Genomic DNA, 13,765 nt, shown 5'->3' with positions numbered 1-13,765 from the left:
TGGTTTTGTAAATGTCCTTTTGAAATGTTGGAGTTTGGTGGTGTTCGTTTGGCCTATATGGAGTTTGTTGTGTGATGCGCACAAGTCCAGCTCATAGTCCTGTATACTTCGCAGGGACCATGAATACTTTTCAATCCTGTGCTTAAAAGGGCCATCCAACAGGTGTTTGCATTGTAATCATCAACTTTTTTTTTCTGCTGCTTCCATTCTTTAGTAGCCACTGTTACGTAGTTTTGGTAAAAAGAAAAAACGATAAGGGAAAATATCTATGAGCTCAAACTAAGGTCATTAGTTAAATAGGATACAACATATAACAAGAGATAGTTATTTTAATGTCTTTACTTTTTAGTGGCATAGAATCCTTGCTCAGCGTTCAACTCTTCACAATTCTGATTATTTGTACAGTAATAGTTTGACAGAGGATGATCAGAGGAGCATCATACCTTCCAGTTTCATTGTTTCAGATCAGAAAAATACTTTTAAAAAAAATGTGGAATGGAGAAGTCTTCCCTTCACCTCCTTCACCATGCCTGTCCCTTTCTCGCCAACCCTGTGTTACTCCACTGAATGTTCAGATTTTTCCATGTTCTGCCACCAAAAGGAGTTTATGTACTATTGTTGCTGATTATTTTGAATCTGACAAAGATACAGTCTAAAATTGCAAATATATTTTTACTTGTCTAATGCTTCCTTCAGGAGCGTTTTTACTGTAAACTAAAATCATTTTATTCATAGCTTTGAAAAGCGTAAAATAGCCCCACTTAGAAATTTTAATTCAGCCCTGGGAATGACTTTCGTCCCAGCAAGGAGGAGCATAGTTGCTGAATGAGGCAGACTTTTTAGTGTTGTACATATCACCAAATACTCATACCACAATTACACCTGTCCTGTTATTGTGCCTCTGGAAGGCTGACCACTGTTATCTTTGCATTTCTTTATTACCTTGATACATGGGCCTTATCCACATCCCTGTTTATTATTTTGGAGGGCTCAAGTGTTTGGCTAAATGAGCCACGCTTAGCTAACATAATAGAATGTGAAGCACACAACTTAGTACAGAAGCATCCTCAAAATAATGTCAAGGAGGTCGGTTTATGATAGCTTTGTAGTCTCAGTTTCACCTGTGGTTCAGTAGTTAGATCTCTATTGGGTTGGCCAGAAAATTTCTAGTTGTATTTTTGGATGTTCTTACCTAGGAAGTGGGACACTTTATGGCTGTGGGAAAAATCTGGTCTGTGTTGAGATGCAAGAAAATCGATACCAAATGTTTCAAGAAAACGTGACCTGGAACTAAAACTGTTCTGTTTGATCTTATGGTTGTTCTGACGCAGGTAATGACACATTATTGCGTGGGATCCATTGCAGCATTAAATATGTTAGACAATACAGCCCTAATTGATTGCCCTTCCTGACAAAAAAAGAAAACGTTATGTTGGAAAACTTGTAAAATCTTCCTATCGGTTGATTGCAGGGACTTTCCATTAACTCTGCTCACGCCACGGGTTTTAAACATCTTTATAAAAGTACTCATAATATCAAACCCAGTTTTGAACATGGGAAGTTGCAATACTCTGTGTTCAGAATGTTTGTGAATACCTATGACATTGCAAGTTACTGCTTGTTCGCTGTTAGTTCATTTCTTTATTTACAAACACTTAAAATTCCCCCAAAATAGTTTCCTTTTATCTGAAAGAAAATCCAACTACAAATCCAAAATCACGTTTTGTGAATCTCTAATCTGTATTTGTACTGTACAACAATACAGTTAGCGCACTAATATGTCTCTTATTTTACTCGAACAGCTTTGTAAATTCAGAATCAGAAAATGAACTCTTGAACCAAGAGTGAAATAAGGAAGTTCTCAATCACTGGAACTTTGATAGTATTACAAATTTTGAATATCTCTGCTGGTGGGTGAATTTTAGTGTAACAAAATACCCATCTAAAGTAACATTAGGTTTAGTTAATATGTATTATTATAAGGAGAAACCAATACATATTAAAGTTTAAAGTAAGTTTAGTAGCATTACTGAGCCCTGCATCCTTAATCCTGCATTTATAAATAAAAAACTGAAACCAGACTGTTTCTAAAGGCATGCAGCCTTGACTAGACGGAAAACCTACCCTCTTGTTTTAATTCAGCCAAGCGGCTCCACAAGCCCGGAAAGCAGCTTACTGAAAATAAGCATATTTTCATTATTTGGGTAGAATCCCAGGACATCAGGATCTGCTGTTTCAACTACATTCTCTACTTTTTTTAATTCAATTGTTTTGTTCTTAACTTTGTTATCTGAAAGTGTTAGATTCCGTACCTTAGAATATCCCCAGGTTGTCAGACTGGATCTGGAAATTTTTCGTCAGCAGTACCCCTGCGCGTCGCTAGGCGTCGTCTGCGGCTCCGCGTCCGTCGTCTGCGTCGCGATCGCCGGGATGACGTCGTCAGAGTACTTAGACGCCGCCCTCTCGTGCTGATGTCAGTTCTTTTTTCTGCGCCATAAAGTGCAGATCCGGGAAGAGCAGTACTCCAGTCAATTTTTGAGTAACTTTTTGATCACTTTCGAGTCGACCCTCGACTCGCGGTGCCGCCAGGGATGCCTGGTTTTAAACCTTGCGAGTACTGTCACCGCCTGATGTTGGTGACAGACCCCCACCGTCTGTGCCTTTATTGCCTCGGGGCTGACAATGATGACAAGTTGTGCCCAGACTGCCGGGCCTTGACCTCGAAGGCTAGACGGGAGCGGTCCCGTAAGCTGCTCGCGTTCCGGCAGTCTGCTCCGCGCCGCTTGAGGTCCCCGAGGAGGTCGAGGGACCGGTCGTGGAGCCGCAGTCATCGCTGCTCGACGAGCCACCAGCACCACCACTCGTCGAGCTCAAATTATGCAGGTAAGTCGAGGCATTCGAAAAAGAAGTTGAAGAGGCGTCATCGCTCTTCTGACTAATCTCCCTGTGGATCGGAACGTGGCTCGACGCCACCGCCTGGCTCTGGCCGAACCTAGCTTTCTGTCCGTGCACCCCACCCCCGAGAGCCTGGTGATCCAGGCCTCTACGTCCCAAACCGCATTCCCGACCGCTCGTCCGGATCGGGAATCCAAAAGATATGATCAGTTTGGGAAGAAACTGTTCTCCTCTCTGAGTTTGGGTCTGTGGTCTGTCAACACCGCCTGCCTTTTGGGCCGTTACACCCACTCTCTGTGGGATACGGTTGCGGACATGCTGCCACAGTGTCCGGAGGAGGCCCAGGCAAAGCTCGCCCAAGCCCTGGCGAAAGGGCAGGATGCAGCACAGTACTCAATTAGATGTGGACTTGACACCACGGACTCGCTGGGTAGAGTGATTGCAACGACGGTGGCAGTTTTGCAGCGTGAATCTTTCTGGATTCACTATGCTGTGCATATTCCGCGGTCTTGTGGTTGGGTCCGGATTCGTAGTCTTTTCTTTGTTTTTTTTGTTTTTTGTAGCCCAGGTGGGCGTCGGCGTCACACCTCCTTGGGTGCATTTCCGGTGACGTCGGCATGCTTCCTGCGGAAGCTCCCACTCTTGGGCGCCATCTTCAGATTCTTTTTTCCGCGGTCGGATCTGGATCGTTCCAGTTGGGCTCCAGACGTTTTTGGAGAAAGTACAAGGAAAAGACTGAAATTGGAGAAGGAATTCACCAGAAGACTTCGCCGATCACTGACCAGCGAAGAAGAAGGAGAAATCATCGAGAACTTCGACGATCGCCGACGTCCACGCGGCCAGGGAGGCCCTAAACACTTGATGATGGACAACACACCGTTCAAGTTCCTCCGTAACTGCCACCACAAGTACGCGCAGAAGGACCAACACCCGGTTTGCAACCTTTGCCTACCGGTAGACCACGGAAGCGAGGACTGCAACGCCTGCTCCGCCTTCGCCCCGAAGACCCTTCGTGTGAGAGCGAGCCAGAGGGTAGCGCACGTCACCCTGCAGGGAAAAGCCCCGACGCCATCGCTGTACGAGCTGGGGATGTCTTCAGAGGAAGAGGACAACGCTGCCGCCGAAGACGACAGCTACACGGTCGTAGAGACCGATTACACTAAGACTCCTGATAAGGTAGGAGACTCTTCGTTCCCCAAGAACACGAGAGACTCTGAGTCTCGAAAAAACAAGGGCAAGGCCCCGAAAGCGCCGTCGCAGAAACACCTGGCGTCCGCGACTACTCACAGGCCCAGCGGATCCTCTGAGAAGGAGTCCCCGGCGCCGAGAGCTGTTGAACAGCAGAAGTCGTCGAAAATCGCGCCCGAAAGGGACCGATCGACGCCGAGGGAGAAAGACCCTAAGGCCCCGACCCCGTCCAAGGACCCGAAACCCAGTTCGACGTCCAAGTCTCCGGCACCGAAAATCTCGGCGCCGAGCCAAACGCCGAAGAGAGCGGCCGAACCACCCGGCGCGGATCACGCGGCCGAGATGGAGAAGAAAAGAAGGCGCCGCGAAGCCGAAATGGAAAACATCATGCAGCGGAAGAAAGATTTCGACGCCAAGATGAAAACCTTCACGATTCCCCACAAGACCAAGCCACCCGTGGTGGAGCTGGTCGAGGAGGAAGACGAAAACGTCGAGGAACATGACCCGGGCGTCGTAATGGTCGACGACCAGGAAGATGACGAGAACCCCTACGAGAGTTACAACTATGGGGAAGAAGAGGACAGCAGGATGGACGCCGAGTCGGCCACCTCTGACCCGCAGGAGGAGGATTACCTAAATGTCGACACCGAAAGCCCGGAGGAGGCGGTCGACACATATCCCTCGAGGCCATCGCCGCCGGACGACATCGGGGCCTATAACTCAGTGATGAGGTCTGCGGCAGCAGCTTTTAGACTCAAACTCGACGAAGAGAAGCAGAAAGCAGACTTTCTTCTCGAGACATTACTCCCCACGCAAACAAGGAGCCAGTATCTGCCAATGCTCGAAAGCATTTTGGCTCGGGCGATGGAAGCGTTCAGGGAGCCCGCAACATGCAAGGCAGTCACTCCCAGAACGGAGAAGAAGTACAAGCATTACTCAAAGGACCCAGCCTACATTCAGCCGACTCCATCATCACGGCCACAACAAGGAAGAGGGCTAACGTGCCCACTACTTCTGGACCACCACCTGATAAGGAGAGCAAAAGTATGGACCTAGTGGGCAGAAGGATCGAACGGAATGCCGCGACCCAATGGCGCATGGCTAATTCCAATGCCCTCATAAACAGGCACATGTACCAGATCATGGAGGAGCTGGGACAGCTGGTGAAAGACCTGCCCCAGGAGGCCAGGCAGAAGGCCGAGAAACTGGTGGAAGACGGGAAGAATGCGGCAAATTCTTGCCTCAAGACGGCCCTGGATGGAGCAGACACCTCCAGCAGGCTCATGATGATGGGTGTCACTGAAAGAAGACACGCCTGGCTCAGGGTTTCGGGCTTCAAACCAGAGGTGCAACACAGCATCTTGAACACACCGTTCAACGGCGAGACGCTGTTCGGAACAACAGTTGATGAAAAACTCAGTCAACTAAAGAAGGACAATGAAACTGCAAGATCCATGGGAGCATTGCAGTTCAGAGGCAACAAAAGGGGCACCCAGTCACGGAGGCCCGGCGGGAGGGGTGGAAACCAGCCAGTTACATCACACCAGGCTTTCCAACAGACGCACCAGGCAGACTCGCAGGCGCAACCGAGTCAGCAGAAGCAGTCCTGGCAGTACCAGTCAAGAGGCCAGTCCTTTCGAGGGAGAGGAAATGGACGAGGACAGCGTAAAAGTGGGGGCCAGCAGCCCACCTCTAAATGACTTCAGAAAGATCTGTGTGCCCGCCCACAGAAAAGATCCCAGGGGGCAGCACGTACAAAGGGGTCAAGACAAACTGGACACCTACCACCACATAACACCAGTGGGTGGAAGATTAAGATTCTACCTCCAGGAATGGAGAGAAATCACATCAGACAAGTGGATCCTCAACATCATCCAATTCGAATACTGCATAGAGTTGGAAGGGAGGCCAAAAAGCAGGAAACCAAAGAGAAAGCCACTAGCAAACAAACAGCTAGAGCGGCTTCAGGAAGAAGCAAAAGAACTCCTACAAAAGCAGGCCATAGAACGGGTTCCCTTCAAGGAAAGAAACAAGGGAATATACTCAACGTACTTCCTGGTACCAAAGGTAGACGAGACAATGAGAACACAAAAATTCAAAATGACCTCCCTGCAAGAGGTGCTACCGCAATTGCAGATCGGAGACTTCATGGTCACGATAGACCTTAAGGACGCCTACCTGCACATCCCAATGAACGTAAAGCACAAGCATATGCTCAGGTTCACGATCGGAGAAAGCCACTACCAGTTCACAACACTAGCCTTCGGGCTAAAATCAGCACCGAGGGTCTTCACAAAGTGCCTCGCGGCAGTCGCAGCGCACCTACGAAGGCAGGGAATACATGTATACCCTTACCTGGACGACTGGCTGGTGAAAGCAAACTCGTACCAGAAATGCAAGCAACACGCACATACAGTGACGAGCACGCTCATAAACCTGGGGTTCTCCATCCATTGGAAGAAATCGTCAATGGAGCCGGAACAAGTGAAGATCTTCCTGGGGGCACAGATCAACACCTTACAGGGCAAGGTGTTCCCCAGCGAGAAGAGAGCAAGGGCACTGGTGAGGGAAACTCGCCTCTACCGGAGGAGACAAGCTCGGACAGTGAGGACTGCGAGCAAGATCTTGGGGATGATGGCATCATGCATCCACCTGGTACCGAATGTACGACTTCACATGAGACCCATGCAAGAATGGCTCCAGGAACAATGGTCACAGGCTTCAGGCAGTTGGGAGGATCTAGTGGTTGTGATGCACGCAGTGCAGAAGGAGATGACATGGTGGACCATGGAGAACATAACAAGGGGAAAGCCTCTAACGCCCCCAACGCCAACAGTGACCATCACCACAGACGCATCCCTGAAGGGATGGGGCGCTCACATGGAGGAACTCCAAGTGAGCGGACTGTGGACACCAACAGTTGCGACAAAGCACATCAATTACCTAGAATTGAAGACAATCTTCCTTGCACTGAAAGCCTTCCAAACAAGACTGTACAAGCACAAGGTGTTACTACAGACAGACAACACCACAGCGATGTTCTACATCAACAAGCAGAGTGGAACACAGTCAACCACGCTTTCAACGCTGGCGCAGGAGATATGGAGATGGGCCATCCCCCTCAGGATAGACCTGCTAGCCATACACCTACCAGGCAAGGAGAACATTCAAGCAGACTGGCTCAGCAGACAGACATCGGCATCCCACGAGTGGGAGCTCCATGCTCAGGAGACAAGGTGGTTGTTCAACAGGTGGGGAACGCCATCAGTGGACCTGTTTGCAACACGCCAGAATGCAAAATGCCAAAACTTCGCATCCAGACAACCCGAAGAGGGGTCCCTGGGGAATGCCCTATGGATAGATTGGTCCGGGACATTTGCTTACGCTTTTCCCCCGATACCACTGATGCACAGAGTACTGAGCAAGTGCAGAGCGAGCAACATGACCCTGATACTGGTCGCGCCACAGTGGGCCATGTAGACATGGTACTCGCAGATCATAGAGTGCACCCCACAGATTCGGCAGGAGAAAAGACCTGCTCTCCATGCACAACGGAGAGGTACTGCACCCAGAGCCAGAGAGCCTGAGCCTAGTGGCATGGCTCCTGAGGACATAGAGTTCGCACATTTGAGACTGCCAGAAAGCACCCTCAGGGTCCTTGGGGAGGCACGAAGGCCCAGCACACGGAAGTGCTATGTTGCAAAATGGAAAAGATTCACGATGTGGTGCTGGAAAGAAAGGCTTCACAATAAAATGAAGAAGGACTCCACAGTGCTAAAATACCTGACGCACTTACTGGAAAAGAACCTCAGCTCGTCCTCCTTGAGAGTTCACTTGGCAGCGATAGTCGCCTACACAAGGGGTGAGATGGGCAGGAGTTTCTTCACATCACAGGTTGTGAAGAGGTTCCTGGAAGGAGCGAAAAGGATCGCACCACCCAAGAGTGTGCCGCCACCGGCATGGAACTTGAACATAGTCCTAACGGAACTCATGAAGGAGCCCTTTGAACCACTTCACAAGGCCTCCCTAAAAATGCTAACTATGAAAACAGCTTTCCTGGTTACAATAACGTCCTTACGCAGAGTAAGCGAGCTTCAAGCATGAACGCTACAGGAACCCTACATACAAATACACAATGATAGGGTTGTGATGAGGACCGACCCACACTTCATGCCAAAGGTGGTGTCCAAATTCCACATGAACCAGTCCATACAGATACCGAGTTTTTTCCAAAAACCAACCACTAGCGCAGAGCGAGCTCTGCACACCCTAGACGCCAGAAGGGCGGTCATGCACTACATTGAGAGGACAAAGGGACACAGGAAAACAAAACAGTTCTTTGTGTCATTCGCCAACAGTTTCATGGGCAAGACAGTAACCAAAAACACTATTGCAAGATGGATCGCACAAACAATTCAACTCTGCCACAAAAGGGCAGGGCAAGAACTAGCAGAGGGGGCAGGTGCCCACTCCACTAGGAAAAAGGGTGCTACAATGGCCTTCCTGGCTAACACACCCATATAAGACATATGCCTGGCGGCAACATGGACTTCGGTGCACACGTTCACGAAGCACTACTGCGTGGATATTCAGATGAACAAGGAAGCACAAGTCGGACAAAAGGTGCTCCAGCACATATTCAATAACCAACGCTCATCTTCCACCCAGCCGCCACAGAAATGAGAAACCGCTTCAAAATCTATGCACAGCATAGTGAATCCAGAAAGATTCACGCTGCAAAACGAATAGTTTCTTACCTGTCGGTGTAGTTTTGCAGCTTGAAGATCTTTCTGGATTCACTAGCGAACCCACCCACCTCCGCCAGAAAGATGAGGCTGGAGAGGGAAGAGGTGGTCAAAAAAATTAATAAATAAATAAAAAAAAGGAAAAAAAAGAAGTAGAAAGGACTTTAAGTACAAAGCGGTTAAACATTTCACCTAAATAGAACATTGCCATCACTTCGGAAACGAAAGAAACACGGAAAAAAGAATCCGAAGATGGCGCCCAAGAGTGGGAGCTTCCGCAGGAAGCATGCCGACGTCACCGGAAATGCACCCGAGGAGGTGTGACGCCGACGCCCACCTGGGCTACAAAAAAAAAAAAAAAAAAAAAAAAAGAAAAGACTAAGAATCCGGACCCAACCGCAAGACCGCGGAATATGCACAGCATAGTGAATCCAGAAAGATCTTCAAGCTGCAAAACTACACCGACAGGTAAGAAACTATTCGTTCGCCGCCATGCCTGGCTGAGGTCCGCCAACTTTTCAGGGGATGTCCAGGCCACGCTCATGGACATGCCCTTCGATGGCCGTCGCCTTTTCGGCGTCAAAGCGGATAGTGCGCTGGAACGTTTCAAGGACTCCAGGGCTACGGCCAAGTCCTTGGGCCTAGGCCAGCGCCAGCAAACTTCCGCTTTTCGCCCCTTTCGTGGCCAAGGAAGGGGCGCCCCCACACGTCCAGCCAGCCACAGGCCGCAGAACCAGTCTCAACGCGGTCGCAGCCGTGGTAACCGCTGTGGCGGTGCAGGGGGACAATGGCAAGGTCAGTCGACATCCGCTCCCGCAGCATCTGCCTCTAAGTCTTCCTAGTCCGGCATTTCAGGCCCATTCGACCCCAGTGGGGGGCAGGGTTCGCCATCACCTTCTCCACTGGCGCACAGGTGGGTGCTGCAAATTGTCCGAAGGGGCTACTCCCTCCCCTTCGAGGCGACCCCTCCAGCCATGCCACCACAGTACCACCGCATGTCGGGGGATCACTTGAAACTTCTGCAGGAGGAAGTTATGGCCCTCTTGGCCAAGGGGGCCATCAAGCGTGTTCCTGGGCCCGAAGTAGGACGTGGTTGCTATTCACACTACTTTCTGGTACCCAAGAAGGGCAAATGAGGCCTACGCCCTATCTTGGACCTACGGAGCGTCAACAGCTTCCTCCGGAAGGAGAAGTTCAAGATGCTGACTTTGGTTCAGGTCCTAGCTGCCCTGGACCCAGGAGACTGGATGGTAGCGTTGGACTTGCAGGACGCGTATTTCCACATTCCCCGTCCTGCCGGCCCACCGGCGCTACCTGCGGTTCACGGTAGGCCATGAGCACTTTCAGTTTACCGTGCTCCCCTTCGGCCTTACCAGCGCCCCTCGGGTGTTCACGAAAGTGATGGCGGTGGTCGCAGCTCTGAGCAGATCAGGGGTCTCAGTCTTACCCCTATCTCGACGACTGGTTGTTGAAGGCAGGCTCGCCGCAGACAGTTGTCTCCCACCTCCAGACTAAGGCCGACCTCCTGCACTCGGTGGGGTTCTCCATCAACAGGCCGAATTCACCCCTGTGCTACTCTCAGAAGCTCCTTTTCATCGGAGCGGTTCTGGACTCGACGCAGTTTCGGGTTTTTACCCCCGAACAGCGGTTCGGGATATTCAGGCTCTGATTCCGATCTTTCAGCCTTTATCCCGAGTCTCGGTCAGGTTGACGGTGCGGCTCCTGGGGCTGATGGCCTCCTGCATCCTTCTGGTGCATCACGCCAGGTGGCGGATGCGGGCTCTGCAATGGGACCTGAATTTCAGTGGGCACAGCATCGGGGCAACCTGTCCGACCATGTCCTGACCCCGGAGAGCACTGCGAGTCCGTTGCAGTGGTGGCTCATGAACCGCGATTGGGATGCGTCCCTCCTTGGATGCGGGGGGCCACATGGGAGAGGAGACAATCAGAGGCCTCTGGTCTCCGCCGGAGTCATGGCTCCATATCAACCTTCTGGAGCTGCAGGCGATCCGACTTGCACTGAAGCATTCCTTCTCTCTGTCCGTGAAGTGTCGTGCAGGTGTTCACGGACAACACCACCGCCATGTGGTACTGTAACAAACAGAGCGGGGTGCGGTCTTGGACCCTTTGCCAGGAGGCTCTGCGCCTTTGGCAATGGCTGGAACACCAGGGTGTCACCCTGGTGGTTCAACACCTGGCAGGTTCCCTGAACGCCAGGGCGGGCGAACTCAGCCGCCGGTGCATGATGGATCACGAAAGGCGTCTGAACTCCGACGTGGCGCAAGGTCTCTTTTTAGCAGTGGGGAGAGCCTTGGTTAGACCTAGTCGCCACCGAAGAGAACGCAGAATGTTATCAGTTCTGCACGTTTGAATTTCCAAGGCGGCACTCACTCAGCGACGCTTTACGTTGCAAGTGGAGCTGCGGTCTGTTGTACGCCTTTCCGCCTATACCACTTCTGCCCAGAGTGCTGAAGAAGATCAGGCGAGACCGGGCCCAAGTCATCCTTGTGGCTCTGGACTGGGCACGAAGATACCGGTATCCCGAGCTACTCAGCATGTCAGTCGATCCCCCGAGTCGTCTGCCTCTTCAGGAGGATCTTCTGTCGCAGCAGCAGGGGACGGTCCTCCACCCACATGCGTGGAGATTGAGTGGCGGCAACTGAGGCCATTTGACTTCCTTCCTGAAGTTTGCGATGTGATTCTGGCAGCCAGGCGTCCCTCCACAAAAATGGTATACGCCTGCAGGTGGAACAAATTTGTGGCATGGTGCACAGCAAAGGCTGTGGATCCACTCTCTGCCCCCCTTTCAGAGGTTGTCCTCTTCCTTCTTTCTGTTGCCCAGCAGGTCTCTGCTCTGGGCACTCTCAAGGGCTACCTCACGGCCATTTCAGCCTTCTTAAGGCTTCCTGATAAGCCTTCTCTTTTCAAGTCCCCTGTTGTAAATAGACTCTTGAAAGGCATCACACACTTGTTCCCTCCTGTTCCCTTTGTGATGCCTCAGTGGGACTTGAATCTTGTTCTAACGTATCTGATGTGCGCTCCTTTTGAGCCACTTCATAACTGTCCTCTTAGTCTTCTGAGACTTAAGACTGCATTCCTGGTTGCCATCACCGCTGCCAGGAAAGTGAGTGAGCTCCAGGCTCTATCTTCTAAACCTCCTTTCCTCTCTGTCCATCCAGACAAGGTTGTTCTAAGGACTCGTCCTTCTTTCCTGCCCAAGGTGGTCACAGCCTTTCATATCAGGCAGTCCATCACCTTGCCCGCCTTCTATCCGCCTCCGCATCCCTCGGATGAGGAAAAGAGGCTCCACCGTCTGGACCCAAAACTTGCGCACTCATTCGATCTGGACCGCACGCGCCAGTTCCGGGTGGATGACCAGCTCTTTGTTGGTTACGCGTGCGCAAAGAAGGGACGAGCGGTGCACAAGTGGCTCATCTCTCGGTGGTTCGTCTTGTGCATCAAGGTTTGCTACTCCTTGGCGAAAAAGGAGCCTCCTGTTGGGCTGCACGCCCATTCCACTCGGGCCACGGCGGCTACTACTGCCCTCGGTCGGGGAGTCCCCTTGCAGGACATCTGCCAGGCAGCTACTTGGTCCTCGCTGCACACGTTTGCTAGACACTACTGCCTGGACAGACAAGTCCGGAGAGATGGCTTTTTCGGCTGTTCCGTTCTCCAGCACTTTCTGGTGTGATCTTGGTTCTCAGACCCACCACCGGGGTTGGTATTGCTGGGGTATCTATTCTAAGGTAAGGAATCTAACACTAACTTGTTTCTTTCAGATGCACAAGTTACTTACCTTCGGTAACGATATAGCTGTAAGAAACAGGAGTTAGTGTTAGATTCCTTACCGTAACTTGTGCTTCTACCTGCTCTCTGGTAATATAACTTATGTAATCTGGTTGTATTGCACTTATGTTTTCCCCCCACTTTCTCTCTACCAGGGGAAATATGTTTTGTTTTTTCTGGAGAGAGAGAAGCCCTCATTGTGGTTTGGTGGGGACTTAAGATTTGGGAATGTTTATTGGGAGATGGTTTCCACCCTAACTGAGTCATGTAAACCATCATTGCAGGTTTGGGCAGGGATTGAGAGAAATTGTGTATTCTTTACCTGTTTTGAATGCCAGTTTATCAAAGGGACATGGAAGATCTATGTTCCTCCCCAAATCATAACATCGAACATTTGATCACCTCTTTGATGCCCTGTGAAGACGCCCTCACTGGTGAAGGACGTTGCCCTTAGGGGCCACGCGGGTTACTAACAACCACCTGCTATGCCTTCCCAAGAATGAAGAGTCGGTCAGACAGTAGAGAATGCAAATACTTAGTTTATTAGCAATACTCTGCAGAGGAGTCCATCATGACTTGCACCCTAAGATGTCTGTTGAGGGACTGGCCCCAACAGCTTATATTGGATAATAATTCCTCTCGTGAAGCCCCCAACCATGCCCACAATGGAAAAATACTGGCCTGGGCCGAACATGAACAAAGAGGCAAAGTAGAATGAGCTAACACCTGACAGATGGGTACACATTATCAAGGCCTCATGGCCACGGTGCTGGATCTCCGCATCTCTTAACGTGGTAGCGGAAACTACACATTCAGATAAGTATGGCAGAGCAGAATGGCCTATTCATTAGCAAGTCAGAAAACAGCCTTGAGCAGCAGCAAGAATAATAATGAGATGCAGTATTCTGCTGAGGCAAGCAACATGAGCAATGAGGCCTAACTCAGGCACAGTCTAAGCAGCCTAATAGGGATTACGAAAAGTAAAATGGAGCCACGCCTGCTAACTGAAGCCTGCACGTTACAGGGATAACTTAGTGGGTTGTACAACGTGAACACAAATGTCTGTTCGAGGCATGTGGGCTGCTGAATTCATATCTGTGCATAGATCGCCGCCTAGTGTTGGGTCCGGATGATTGCACATTGTTGTCCTG

The 13,765-nt window shown here is 50.5% G+C and overlaps 1 protein-coding gene across 1 annotated transcript in view; it reads left to right on the top strand.

The window, feature by feature from the left end:
- Positions 1 to 13,765, top strand: part of CREBRF (CREB3 regulatory factor) — a 422,767-nt gene that overhangs the window by 180,609 nt on the left and 228,393 nt on the right. The window lies entirely within an intron of this gene.

Source organism: Lissotriton vulgaris, chromosome 7, assembly GCF_964263255.1.
Source record: "Lissotriton vulgaris chromosome 7, aLisVul1.2, whole genome shotgun sequence".
Taxonomy (NCBI): Eukaryota; Metazoa; Chordata; class Amphibia; order Caudata; family Salamandridae; genus Lissotriton; species Lissotriton vulgaris.
This window is presented reverse-complemented; position numbering and strand designations above follow the sequence as displayed.